Source organism: Triturus cristatus, chromosome 6 (assembly GCF_964204655.1).
Source record: "Triturus cristatus chromosome 6, aTriCri1.1, whole genome shotgun sequence".
Classification (NCBI taxonomy): Eukaryota; Metazoa; Chordata; class Amphibia; order Caudata; family Salamandridae; genus Triturus; species Triturus cristatus.
The window spans coordinates 48,181,834-48,196,639 of NC_140589.1; the positions used below are offsets into that span (position 1 = coordinate 48,181,834).

Below are 14,806 nucleotides of genomic sequence, written 5' to 3' on the forward strand. Positions count from 1 at the left end.
CATAATCAGTCTTTGTGAGCTGAAGACAGTATCCTCCTGAAGAAGACTTGGGCTGCCGTGGGGCCTGTCATCCCTCAGTGCCTGTAGTGCCAGCATGCCTTGATTTCACCCAAGGTTGAAAGATTCACAGTATGATACAGACATCAGCCCAGGTCAGAGTTGATGCCTCGGGAACTTGTTTCAGAAGAGCCAGCTCCTCCTCATCTGCCCTTGATTTCTTGCTTAATGCCAGAGGCAGGAGAGCTAGGGTTAGATGGAACCCACATTTTTCTGTCTGCACATTTCAGATGTGGGTCGTCAGAAGGAACCCCGATGTTCGAAACCCACATTAGAGCTAAAACTTACAGCATCACTCCGTGACTTAAAGCATCCTGGGAGTATGGAAATCATGCTTCCATCTCGGTAGAGTGGCAAAACCGGCCTTACTTGATGTTCTACTAGACCTCTTGGCCACTTTCAAATCCTCTGGCAGTCAAGGGTTTCCCTGATCTCCTGGTCTGCTAGACCTCTCGGCCTCCTTTGATACCTCCGGCAGACGAGGGTAACCATGCTCCCTTGATTCTGCTAGACCTATCGGCCTTTGGCAGTCGAGGGTGACCCTGATCTCCTGGTTCTGCCCAACCTCTTGGCCACTTTCAATTCCTCTGGCAGACGAGGTTCACCCTGTTCTCCTGATTCTGCTAGACCTCTCGGCCACTTTTGATACCTTTGTAGAGAAGGGTGACCCTGCTCTCCTGATTCTGCTAGACCTCTCGACCACATTCGATACTTCTGGCAGTCGAGGGTTTCCCTGATCTCCTGGATCTGCTAGACCTCTCGGCCTCCTTTGATACCTCCGGCAGACGAGGGTGACCATGCTCTCTTGATTCTGCTAGACCTATCGGCCTTTGGCAGTCGAGGGTGACCCTGATCTCCTGGTTCTGCCCAACCTCTTGGCCACTTTCAATTCCTCTGGCAGATGAGGTTGACCCTGTTCTCCTGATTCTGCTAGACCTCTCGGCCACTTTTGATACCTTTGTAGAGAAGGGTGACCCTACTCTCCTGATTCTGCTAGACCTCTCGACCACATTCTATACTTCTGGCAGTCAAAGGTGACCATGATCTCCTGGATCTGCTAGACCTCTCGGCCACTTCTGATACCTCTGGCAGATGAGGGTGACCCTGCTCTCCTGATTCTGCTAGACCTCTCGACCTTTGGCAGTCAAGGGTGACCCTACTCTCCTGATTCTTCTAGACCTCTTGGCCACTTATGATACCTCTGGCAGAAGAGGGTGATCCTGCTCTCCTGATTCTGCTAGACCTCTCAACCACATTCGATACTTCTGGCAGTCGAAGGTGACCCTGCTCTCCTGGTTCTGCTAGACCTCTCGGCCACTTATGATACCTCTGGCAGTCGAGGGTGATCCTGTTCTCCTTATTCTACTAGACCTCTCGGCCACTTCTGATACCTCTGGCAGTCGAAGGTGACCGTGATCTCCTGGTTCTGCTAGACCTTTTGGCCACTTTTGATACCTCTGGCAGTCGAAGGTGACCGTGATCTCCTGGTTCTGCTAGACCTCTCGGCCATTTCTGATACCTCTGGCAGATGAGGGTGAGCCTGCTCTCCTGATTCTGCTAGACCTCTCGACCTTTGGCAGTCGAGGGTGACCAAGTTCTCCTGATTCTGCTAGACCTCTCTGCCACTTTCAATACCATGGGTCTCTAACTCAATTTGCACAGTCGTAAGAGAGTGGCCAGGGTGCTGAACTGGCCAGAAGATGGTACAGTCATTGGTGAGTGATCAGCATGATAGGAATAAGTGGGCAAATATTTGTCCCTACAGGACAAGCTCTTTATGGAATGCCTGGAGTCTTCTTTAATGTATACACCAAGCCCTTCTAAAACTACTACAGTCACTGTACAGACGTGTCACAAACGTGCTGATGACCAGAAAGATACGTTTCTGTATAACGAGGAACCTGAGAAAGATTTGGGACCAGCAAACAAGACATTTCAAAAGGATCCAAGCGTGGGAGGATGTAATGAGGAGGAAAAAGCACAGAAGGTGCCCCTAAAGTTGAAGTGAAATCCCCAGGAGCCTGTTTTGACTCCCAGATGGCAGTGTGTAGATAGGTAAATGCAATGGTGTCGTGCAAACTCCCCTCAACCGGTTGAGATGAACCTGTCTACCACTTAATGGGCATTCTAGAGGCATCATCTGTGCCAAACGTGATGATAGCATCCCTTTGCCAGCGAGGGGTCTCACTCAAGATGCCATCTGCAAACTTCAGGTCTTGCAACAGTCTGTTGCTTGGGGGCCACCACCCAGTCATGGGTACCTTGCACCACACCTGCTCTGCCAGGTGTGCCCGGGGTACCACGGCACACTATTGTTCTTTTCATGGTCCGGAAGCATTTTCATAAACCACTGCATTTTATCACAACACAGTACCAACATCCGGTCACCAGTCTTGGATGATGCGAAGAGCTTGCTACACCTGTAAGAAGGAGGCCAGCCGTGGTGCAAGCACAGTTCCCGCAGGCAAGCATCCTCCGGCGTATGATGCTGAAAGAACAACTCTTGCAGCTTCCATTTATCAGAAAGATGAAAAATGCTGTTTCCTATACCTGGAAAGGGCCCTGCAGCTCTTGCGTTTTTTACATCATTAGGTTGCCTACTCAGGTAAAAGCATAGTGAATAAATGATAAGCAAGTAATAGGTGCCATAAATTACAGGTGAAGGCTGCTGCAGGACACCGACCACACCAGGGATCGTAGATTCTCACTGTCTTCCTCTTCCCTTGTGGAAAAACCCATCTTTCACCGCCTCAAAGCAGCCAGGAAGCATCACTGAGTCCAGGCATCGGATTGGCGGTCTGGCAGCCAATTACACGGTCAACAATCCTAATTTGTTCAATTATGGCCAATTTGTTTGTCTCACGCTTTCCCATTGGATCCCTTTCATTCAATAATAGTAAGTCGCTGAGTGTTTACATTTCTAATTCGCGGCTGAGTGTTACATTTCTAATTGGCCGCAAAGGGGCTGAGGAAGGTTGTATGACGGAACCCGCATGCATTTACCACGCATGCCTTTACAACGCAGTCTCTACTCCGACTGCCACGTTACGATACGTTCCTTTACCACGCAAGTCGTTGCAATGACTTACCTTAGGGGGTGCTAGACTTTGGAATAGTATAATTTACTATTCCAACTCCAGTCTACGAAACAGTAGGGAAGGTGTTAGAATAAAAATCCAACACCAGTCCAACAATGCGCCACCTAAATAGGGTGACCAGACGTCCCGGTTTTCCCCGGACGGTCCCCGTTTTTGGAGAAGTGTCCCGGTGTCCCGACACTTTTCTCCAATTTAATGAAATGTCCGGGTTTTTAAACTGTGTCCGGCTTAAACATAGAAATGTCCCGGTTTTTTATTGGTGTTTCGGTTTGCACTGCTCAAGGGTGACGTCACCTAGGTGAGCGTTGTAGCAGGAAGGGAAATCCTTTGAAGAGAGACACTTTCTCTCAGGATTTCCCTTCTCTTTCTACAATGCAGCGTCACCTACGTCATCGTGCCAGCCATCGGCTCTGGTGTTCTGATTCTTCAGTTACTGCCAGCGCTTATCTCAGAGGTCTTCAAACATGCCCGCCCCCCTGGGGGTCCGTGGAGGCATTCCCAGCGGGCGCAAATGCTTCACTAATTACTTGTAAACAATGATGGCCTGCAAACGTGACTTTCTTTGTTTCCCTTGTTTCTAGGCCGTCTGTAGTAACATGAAGCAGGTGAGGATAGCAGCGCCACCTTTCACAGTGAAAAGTGCCTGCCATCTGTTCACATGTTAGGATTTATTAATATTTGCATCGACATTAACTTACAGGTCATGCCCGCAACTGTGTTCCCGAGTCCTGTGGTTGCGATGTAAAAAACATGTCAAAACACAACTAAATATTCTATAAGTATTTTTTTATTTTTTCACAATCACGGCAACTGCATATAAATACTGCATAAGCTCTTAAAAGACATCTTAAATAAAAAAAATGAATGAAAATGAAATTAATTGTTGGGAAATGCACTTTTTCAGTTATGAAACACTAATTGGTTAATGCACTCACTGCAGATGTCTTTTTGTGAGACCAGAGTGACAGAACCGAATTCAACTTGGCACAGTGCAGAATACTGACACGTATTTATAGTGGTCTGAGGTCCCAACAAGTAACAGAAAGCACTGAAAATATTGATGTCATTATTTTAAAATTGTAAAAATATAAGATAGGATGCCTATAATGGTCATAATGATGGAAACAAGTACTTTCCAAGAATACATATTCATAATAACTAACCTAGTGTAGACATTTTTTTAAGTCCATTAAAGGACACTTTTTAAAACTCAGCATCCTTATTTTATCTTTCAAAAATGTTATAAATGTTTGTCTTCAGGAAACTTCAAGTGACTACCTAAATTAAAGACCTTTAGAGCCCTCTCCCCTGACCTCCCACCTTTGGCACCCTCCAAATACTCCAGGTTCCCATTAACAATTCAGTGATTGTTGTTTTTAACACACTAGATGGGAACTGTTTTGTAAAATTAAGAACACCTTGGTCCCCATACACGTAGCCAATTTCAACCTCTGTTTTCATGCAGATGTCCTCTCAGGTAAGTAGAGGGGGTTGTAGGAAAGAGACCAATAGGGTCATATTCCGATCCCTGATCGTCCTGACCACTTGGGCCTCAGGAAAAAGGGAACCAAGCAAAATCCAAGGATAGATTCAAAGAGATGACCATGAAAAGAGGACGTTATGTGGGGGTCTAATTTTTGTATTCACAAATGGACAGAGACAGCTACCCGACTTCCTGAATGAGATGCTATGAAGAAGGTTTCAAGAAATGCGGATTCATTTATTTTTTATTTTGAGTGCCATCACTACCATTAATGCAGCAGGTGCATTGGCACTGGGACAATGGTGTGAGGAATCACTACACCCCAATTATGGAAATGTCACTAGCAAAAAAGACAGAGTGGGGAGCCATTTTCCTGGTTGGTATTTGGGCCCAAGCCCCCCTTGCTACACAGCGCTGGTCCCAAGCAACTGAGGGGCAAAGTGTAGGACCTTTCCTTATTTTTTTTTTGTTTTTTTACAGAGAGCAGCAGACAGCCTCCTTTAGGCCTCGGCCTTGCAGTATTGGCCCAGTAGTGTGGGCAGAGTAGTAGGTATAATTCTGTTGCAGGTGCAGTGTCACCAGGTCCAAGGGGCGTGACATACCAACTTAACCCCTATTATGGCTGTTTTACCATCATCCCTTGGTTGCCAGTGTTGTTTTGAGCATTGAACTAATGGCACCTGAGAGGAGAACATTGATGCAGAGGAGACACCTTAGTTAAGGCCTCAAAGAGATAGCAGAAAGGAGGATGGGGGGAGGAGGGTAACAAGGGGCAGCGGAGATGTCATGCTTCACAGGTCATTAGCTCATATTAGTGAGGCAGGTGCAATGGTGCCCTACACAGGAGTGTGAAGGGCCCCCTCCATCACAATTATGACAGGCTTACTTTAGAATAGAGGCATCCTGGATAGCATTAGGGCTGAGAGCACCATTGCTGCAAAGAAGTGGGAAACACATGGGAGCTCATGTTTTCTGAAAGGGACAGAACCTGTTTTAAAATTGGGGTGATAGCCAGGCTTGGAGGAGAATGTGTGAAAGAGGCAGAGGGGTTACCCTGCTACTCAGGGCTGCAGCTATAATTAGTGCCGCAGGTGCAGTTGCATTGGGGCTTCAATAAAGAATGTCTTTAAATGTGAAAGATTTTTTTTAAATAAATCAAACATTATTTATATTTCAGTCAACTGTGCTGATTGTAGGGGGAGTGCTTTACGGGGAGGAGTGTTCTACAAACAGCAGTATCTGATTTTGACGACTACTATATATATATATATATATATATATATCAAACTTGATAGCGGTTTAGTCGTTCACTTCCTGGCGGAGAAAACAAGAGAGCACAAACTCCTCTTCAATTGTGCAATTTTCTTTATTGTTCACAGTTAACGGTCATATATATATATATACTTACTTGATAAGAAAACATACTTGGAATTTACCAACTATAGCAAATGTTGAGGTAAAGTCTGTTTAAATGGAATTAATGTTTACTGCCAATAAGAGACCTCTGATTTGTCATCTGTAATGCTTCATCTTGGTCAGTGGAGGGAGCTGTCAATGTAGTCCTTTTTCTATGTCTATGACAGCTGTCAAATAGTCCTACTTTTATGTCGATGGTTACTGCAAACCGTAGTCCTACTTCTATGTCTATGACCTGTCCCCGTTTTTTGTTTTGAGAATCTGGTCACCCTACACCTAAAGCCAGTCGTCGTAACAACTTGCGTGGTGGAGGAACGTGTGGTAAGGTCGCAGGTGGGGTAGTGACTGCGTTGTAAGGCAGATTGTGGTAGTGATGCCCATGGATGGTGGGTGCAGTGAATTCCAGAAAAGCTGCGAATACTGAACCTCCGGCGGGATGATGGAGGTGCCGAATGCCACCGTATCTGCATCCCTGGCAAATAATCAACTCATCTCCCAAGAAAACTCCCTCTCCGGGCACACTGGCAAATGTGGCAGATATTATTCGAGCTGGAATGGGTAAAGGGCCCGGCAGAGCTCTCTGCTCCACCCATGTCCTTTCTCCAAACACCCGAGACTTGAACGTTCACGTTCATAACTGCAGTGATGTGAGGGTCAAAAGTTCAAACCCCAGAAAGGCTGGCTCAGTCCTCCAGTTGGTAAATTAAGTACCTTAAATGGGGTAATTGGAGACTTTGTAATTACCAGTGCTCAGAAACGACATGACGTGCTAATTATTAATATTGAACCCCACACCCTAGGAAACTGGAACTCACATTGCCGTGTTTTAGCGATGGGAAGCTGTAAAATGACGTCACAGTCCACCATTGTAGTGTTTTATTGATGGGAAGCTGAAAATGACGTCACAGTCCACCATTGTAGTGTTTTAATGATGGGAAGCTGAAAATGACGTCACAGTCCACCATTGCAGTGTTTTAGTGATGGGAAGCTGTAAAATGACGTCACAGTCCACCATTGCAGTGTTTTAGTGATGGGAAGCTGTAAATGAGATTACAGGCCACCATTGTAGTGTTTTAATGATGGGAAGCTGTAAAATGACGTCACAGTCCACCATTGCAGTGTTTTAGTGATGGGAAGCTGTAAATGACGTCACAGTCCACCATTGCAGTGTTTTAATGATGGGAAGCTGAAAATGACGTCACAGTCCACCATTGCAGTGTTTTAGTGATGGGAAGCTGTAAAATGACGTCACAGTCCACCATTGCAGTGTTTTAGTGATGGGAAGCTGTAAATGACGTCACAGTCCACCATTGTAGTGTTTTAATGATGGGAAGCTGTAAAATGACGTCACAGTCCACCATTGCAGTGTTTTAGTGATGGGAAGCTGTAAATGAGATTACAGGCCACCATTGTAGTGTTTTAGTGATGGGAAGCTGTAAAATGACGTCACAGTCCACCATTGCAGTGTTTTAGTGATGGGAAGCTGTAAATGACGTCACAGTCCACCATTGCAGTGTTTTAATGATGGGAAGCTGAAAATGACGTCACAGTCCACCATTGCAGTGTTTTAGTGATGGGAAGCTGTAAAATGACGTCACAGTCCACCATTGCAGTGTTTTAGTGATGGGAAGCTGTAAATGAGATTACAGGCCACCATTGTAGTGTTTTAGTGATGGGAAGCTGTAAAATGACGTCACAGTCCACCATTGCAGTGTTTTAGTGATGGGAAGCTGTAAATGAGATTACAGTCCACCAATGTAGTGTTTTAATGATGGGAAGCTGTAAAATGACGTCACAGTCCACCATTGCAGTGTTTTAGTGATGGGAAGCTGTAAATGACGTCACAGTCCACCATTGTAGTGTTTTAGTGATGGGAAGCTGTAAATGACGTCACAGTCCACCATTGTAGTGTTTTAATGATGGGAAGCTGAAAATGACGTCACAGTCCACCATTGCAGTGTTTTAAGTGATGGGAAGCTGAAAATGACGTCACAGTCCACCATTGTAGTGTTTTAATGATGGGAAGCTGAAAATGACGTTACAGTCCACCATTGTAGTATTTTAGTGATGGGAAGCTGTAAATGACGTCACAGTCCACCATTGCGGTGTTTTAGTGATGGGAAGCTGCATGTGATGTCACAGTCGACCATTGCAGTATTTTAGTGATGGGAGGCTTTAATGGCGTCACAGTCCACCATTGCAGTGTTTTAGTGATGGGAAGCTGTAAATGACGTCACAGTTCACCATTGCAGTGTTTTAGTGATGGGAAGCTGTAAATGACGTCACAGTTCACCATTGCAGTGTTTTAATGATGGGAAGCTTTAAATGACGTCACAGTCCACCATTATAGTGTTTTAATGATGGGAAGCTGTAAATGGCGTGACAGTCCACCTTTGCAGTGTTTTAATGATGGGAAGCTCTTAATGACGTCACAGTCCACCATTGCAGTGTTTTAGTGATGGGAAGCTGTAAATGACGTCGCAGTCCACCATTGCAGTGTTTTAATGATGGGAAGCTGAAAATGACGTCACAGTCCACCATTGCAGTGTTTTAGTGATGGGAAGCTGTAAATGAGATTACAGTCCACCATTGTAGTGTTTTAATGATGGGAAGCTGTAAAATGACGTCACAGTCCACCATTGTAGTGTTTTAGTGATTGGAAGCTGCATGTGACGTCACAGTCGACCATTGCAGTGTTTAAGTGATGGGAAGCTGTAAATGATGTCACAGCCCGCCATTGCAGTGTTTTAGTGATTGGAAGCTGCATGTGACGTCACAGTCGACCATTGCAGTGTTTAAGTGATGGGAAGCTGTAAATGACGTCACAGCCCGCCATTGCAGTGTTTTAGTGATTGGAAGCTGCATGTGACGTCACAGTCCACCATTCCAGTGTTTTAGTGATTGGAAGCTGCATGTGACGTCACAGTCCACCATTGCAGTGTTTTAGTGATGGGAAACTGTAAATGATGTCACAGTCCACCATTGCAGTGTTTTAGTGATTGGAAGCTGCATGTGACGTCACAGTCCACCATTGCAGTGTTTTAGTGATGGGAAGCTGTAAATGACATCACAGCCCGCCATTGCAGTGTTTTAGTGATGGGAAGCTGTAAATGACGTCACAGCCCACCATTGCAGTGTTTTCAACTGGGCTCAGCTCCTCTCCTCTCTGTTTCGACTATCAGCATAGGCGTGGATGCTACAGCGATCTGGACCTCTTGTGAAAACCTGGTGTGAAGGTCTCTGAACTCAGTGTTCGATTCAATGGGTTTACATAGGGTCGACCGCTGACTCAGCCACCATTGGGGGACTTCTAAATAACCTAAGACATGACCGGTCTAGTCCAGCATGGTGAAAATACGTGAACTCGGACCATATGTTTATTCTACATTCTACTCTAAAATCTTAGAAAGCAGACATTGCGTGGGTTGTGGCAGACTTATGCCACCTAACGTGAAAGCAAAGTCACTGTTTAGATGAACTGAAACTTTCACAAGTTCTGTGAAGGACACTGACCTGCAGAATGCGGACCAAAGGCAGAAAGGCTCACTTCATGTGCTCTAAATGGAGCCTGGCCTTGGGATTTTACAACAGTGAAGTGAGATGTTAATACTCTTCAGGGTGGAACCAAGACTGCTCTATGTATATTTTAAAGAATTGGTAACAATAGGGCAGAAGACTGCAGCGCTGTCAAGCCAGACCTAAATACCTTTGGTAAAAGAAAAATAAAGACTGTAGAGATGCAAAACTAAGGCTTTGAATAGAGTAGAAGTCAGTCTGTGGGATCGGGAAAGAAGCCCTCAATGAATCTATAGGAACTATACAGAGAACTAAAGAAACATGATATTAATTTTGAATGCAATGAGACAAAGGATACTGAGGAAGCAAAGAACAGGCCAAACCTTTTTGCTGAGGGGACCCACTGCACTAGACTGTACAGGACAGATATATGAAGGCGGCAAATTATAGGAAACTGAGACTGCGTACTAGTTAAACACCAGAATTCAGCCCCCAGCGGAGCACTGCACCTAACACTGGCAGGGCAAAGGGGCATGGGCTGGTGCTTGAAAACAGACGAGCCAACGTATGGGTCCAGGGATGCCCAAATAGAAGCAAATATGGGGCCTTGGGAGGAACATTTATCAGCTGGGTATAAAACAAGTGACGGCTGGCTTGTTGTAGGGCCTTGAAAGACACTGCCAGATACCTGGAAGACTATGGTTACACCATACTTGAGACCTGCGTATGGATGGCATCTGATGCCAGGACGCCCTCTGCTGCAGGGCACGCACTCTCATTCACCGCCCTGGCCTGCAATGTGAACATGTCTAAAATATTCTTGTTTTCTCTCACTTCTTCAAGCTGTCTTTTCTTCTCACGCGGTTTCAGTGCCCCTCGCCCCCCTCCTCCTCTTCCATTTCCTTCCCTAGACAAATAAAGCATCCTTTTCGTGTCATTCATTCAGGCTTAGTCAGAACAAGTAGACAGGAGGAAAGCTTCAGGATAATGCATCTTTTGGGGTTCTTGTGTGGCCTGGCCACTTGATGTACATTATCTGCCATTCCGCTTTAAAAGCTTTACAATGTATGTGAGAGAAATGCACAAAGCTGAAAATGTAGGTACCTCCTAGACTAGGCCACTAAATAAACAATTAAAGCAGTCTGGAGTGGTGCAAATAAAACCTGATGAAAAAAGCCTGGACTGTGGCAGCTGTCTTGGCCCTTCTCCGGCCCCCAAGACACAGATTAAAAGTTTGGGTGTATGGTTTGACTGCAATCTGAATTTTGCAGTACAGGCACGCAAAGTGGCGGCCAGTTGTTATGGCCTCCTTAGGATGTTGAGCAAGATTCTTCCCCTTCTCCCGTTTGAGGCTAGGCGGTTGCTGGTCCAAGCTCTGGTTCTCTCACGGCTGGACTACGCGAATGCAGTTTATTTAGGAGCGCCTTTAGGAACCACAAAGATTCTTCAGACTGTTCAGAATTGTGCAGCCCATCTCTTAATGAACATCCCGAGACGCAGCTCGGCTAGGTCAGCCATTAGACAGCTGCATTGGCTTCCAGTTCTGGAGAGAATTAGGTTTAAAGCTATGTGTATTATTCACAAGCCGCTTGGGGGTACTGGCCCTCCTATAATTCAGCCCATGGTGCAGTTACACTGGACTAACAGAACTCTTAGATCCGGTAACAAACGACTCCTTGTGGTTCCTTTGATTAAAGGATCAAGGACGGGAGGGCATCGGTTCCCTTACAATGCGGCAATGTTATTGTATTGTATTGTATTGTATTTATATATGTAGAGCGCAAATTGCTGCCCTGAGGCGTCCAAGCGCTGATGATAGCCAGAACCAGCCGGAAAACACAGGGGGGGGGGGGGGAACGAAGTTAGAGGGGTGAATTAAAAAGGAAGGTTTTAAGCTGTTTACTGAATGAGGTAAGGTTAGAATCAGCTCTGAGGTGAAGTGGAAGGGCATTCCATGTCCTGGAGGCATTGTGGGCAAAGGTCCTGCCGCCACACCTGGATCGTTTTATTCTAGGGGTCACAGCTAGAAAGGTCTGGCTGGAGCGGAGACTTCTATTGGGCGTGTAGTGAGTGACTAGGTTACGAGTAATAATTGGACCAGTGTCCCAGAAGGCTTGATGGGCAATGCACATTGCCTTAAAAAGAACTCTTTGGCGAACTGGTAGCCAGTGAAGGCTAGCCAGTCCGGCCCTTACAGAGTGTCTACGAGGAATCTCCAGCAATAAACGGGCTGCGCAATTCTGCACTGTCTGCAGCCTGCGCAAAACGTAGTCTGGGGCGCCGAGATAGAGCACATTATTAAAATCAAGACGTGATTGTATAAGCCCTTGTATAGCCACCTGTTTGGCTTCCATGGGGAGGAGGGGGAAGATTTTCTTTAACATCCTCATGATGCCAAAACAGGTAGCTGACAGCTTCGTGGCCTGTGTATTAAATGATAGGGATCTGTCCAGCCAAACTCCGAGGCTCTTGATGTTTTCTTTGGGAGATGGTAGAGGACCCAGACACGGGGGCCATAGGGCATCGGGGAGACGAAGATCCGGGGGACCTAGGAGCATCAGCTCCGACTTGTCCCCGTTCAACTTGAGGGATGAGGAGGACATCCAAGTCTTCACCTCTTCAAGGCACTCTTTGAGCCCGCCTGACGCAGGAAGGTTATCATCCTGCGTCAGTGAGACCACCAGCTGCGTGTCGTCCGCATACGAGATGATCTTAATCCCGAAAGGGCGGACGACCTCAGCCAGTGGCCTCATGTATAGATTGAAAAGTGCGGGGCTCAGAGAGGAACCCTGGGGGACTCCACACTTCAGAGGTCTACTAGAAGACATGGACTCACCCTCGAAGACTCTAAAGGATCTGTCCTCTAGAAAGGACTTAAACCATGACCAGGCTTTGTCCTTAATCCCAGCACAGGACATACGGTACAGCAGAGTGTCATGGCTGACCGTATCGAACGCTGCGCTTAGGTCAAGGAGGATCACTGCCACTGATCCTCCTTGATCCAGGATTGTTCTTGCTTCCTCGGTGACCATGAGGAGAGCGGTCTCAGTCCCATGTTTTGGTCTGAAGCCCGTCTGTGTGGGGTCTAGCAGGTGAAAACTCTCCAAAAAATTTACTAGGTGATGGTTTACATGAGTCTCTAAGATTTTACTCACCCAGGGTAATAGGGAGATGGGACGATAATTGGCCAGGTCAGAAGGGTCTAAAGTGTTTTTTTTTAGTAGAGCTCTGACCATGGCCTGCTTCCAGACGGCCGGGACCATGCCAGAGATGATTGAAGCATTTAGTACCTCCCTAATAATAGGTAGGGTCACCTGGGAGGCGGCCAACATTATATCAGGGGGGGCTGGGTCATCCGGGGACCCGGATTTGACTCTCTTTGCTAAGGATTCAAGAGTTGTGAGGTCCAGTAGGGGGAAGTGAGTCAAAGTGGATTGGGGAAGTGGGGGGGGGTAAGATGCTATGGCTTTATCGGGATAGGTCGGAAAGGTACTGTTTTTGATAGGGGGGGGAAAGGCTGAGTAGATGGTATTTACTTTTTGGTAAAAAAATTCAGCAATGTTGTTGCAGTGGGTGGTGGACTTATCGACCTGCACGGCGGGGGGAGGCTTCGTTAGTTGTTTTATAATGTGAAAAATCTCCTTTGGTTTCGATTTGGCCATCACTATACTATTGGAGAAATATGTGGCTTGGGCTGTTTTTACTTGCATTTTGTATTCACTGAGGGATTTGCGGTAGTGGGATTTATTGTCCGCCGCATAGTCCAAGCGCCAACGTCTTTCCAGTCTTCTACATAGACGTTTCTTGTCCCTAAGAGAGTTCGTATACCAAGGGGCCGTTTTTTGTGAACGTTTCAGTGTGGTCTTCCTTATAGGGAGTGTGGTATCTAGGGTTTGCGTGATCCAGTTGACATAGGCCTGGTTGGCTAGGCCAGGATCCTCGTGATCACAGGGTAGGGTACTAGCAAGTTCGGTAGCCCAGTTATCCACTGCAAGGCGGGACCAAGCTCGCATGACCTTGATAGTGGGTATGGTCAATGGAGGTTTGACCGTGGTCCAGCTAAATGGAACCAGGAAGTGGTCAGTCCATGGCAAAGGGATGGATGGGCCGGCTTGGAGATCAGAGCAGTTGCTGAAGATGGGGTCCAGCAGGTGACCCTTTACGTGGGTGGGGGTGGTAACACGCTGAGTAAGTTGCAGGGCTGCTAGATCATCTGCTAAGGTAGCGGCTATGTGGTTCAGTGAAGAGTCAAAATGCAAATTGAGATCTCCAAGCAAAGTGAGGTTGGACGTGGTGTTGATTCGTTCGGCCATATTTAATGGTAGATTAGCGTGGAACTGCTTTGAGGGGCCTGGGGGGCGGTAGACAAGGGTGCCTGAGAAACAACTGTTGGATGAAAGTTCGATGTTAAAAGCAAGACTCTCACAGTCCGGGATATTTTCCGGCATAACTCTACAGTGATATTGTTCTTTGTAGATAATTGCCAGACCTCCTCCTCTCCCTTTGGGTCGGTCTAGCCGACTGAGTTGGAAGCCTGGCGGGAGAGCATCTACAACCGCAGGGTCGGACTCAGAAGTCAGCCAAGTTTCCGTCAAAAACAGAATATCTGGATTGTGTTCCTCTATTAACAGTGCCATTTCGGCGCTGTGTTTCGGCCGGGAACGGCAGTTCAGAAGGAACATGCGGTAGTCATGGGTAAGTTTCCGGCTAAGTTTAATGTTAAGGGGGATTTGGCATGTAGGACATACCAGTGGCAGGGCGTCGGTGTGATAGATATGCCGAGGACAGATATTGGCAACGGGCCTAAGGCTGTAGAGGAATTCGGCACTATAATGTGAGAAGTTGGCCTGGTATATGATGCTCACTAGTTAAAGTGATCACCTTGTACCATGCCAAGCAACCCTTATGGTGGGGTTGTAAGTCAACCTTTTCGGACTAGCTGCCCTAGTGGTAGCGTAGGCTAAGCAGTCTTTGAGGCTAACCTCGTGAAGCGTGTTAAGCCAGCTGTTTTACCAAATGCAACCCCCTTTTATACCAATGAAAGGACACCACACAGATATATATTCAAAATATATATGTATTTATTTCTCAAAGTAACCCTTAGTCTCTTTATGAGCACAGGAGCACAAATCGTCAAACAAGATTACAGTAGAATACACAGAAGTTGCACTTTATATGGATAGGCCCTGGTGGCCGCTCAAACCATATACTAAAATAGTGGTATAAGTACCACGAA

The 14,806-nt window shown here is 46.4% G+C and overlaps 1 protein-coding gene and 1 long non-coding RNA gene across 2 annotated transcripts in view; one reads left to right on the plus strand and one right to left on the minus strand.

The window, feature by feature from the left end:
• The window catches only part of GLP1R (glucagon like peptide 1 receptor), a 1,134,570-nt gene that overhangs the window by 803,596 nt on the left and 316,168 nt on the right, over positions 1-14,806 (minus strand). The window lies entirely within an intron of this gene.
• Positions 6,296-14,806, plus strand: part of LOC146813754 (uncharacterized) — a 90,149-nt gene continuing 81,638 nt past the window's right edge. Inside the window, exon 1 of the long non-coding RNA XR_014962434.1 lies at positions 6,296-6,375. This is a non-coding gene — a long non-coding RNA (uncharacterized LOC146813754). The remainder of the gene's footprint in view (positions 6,376-14,806) is intronic.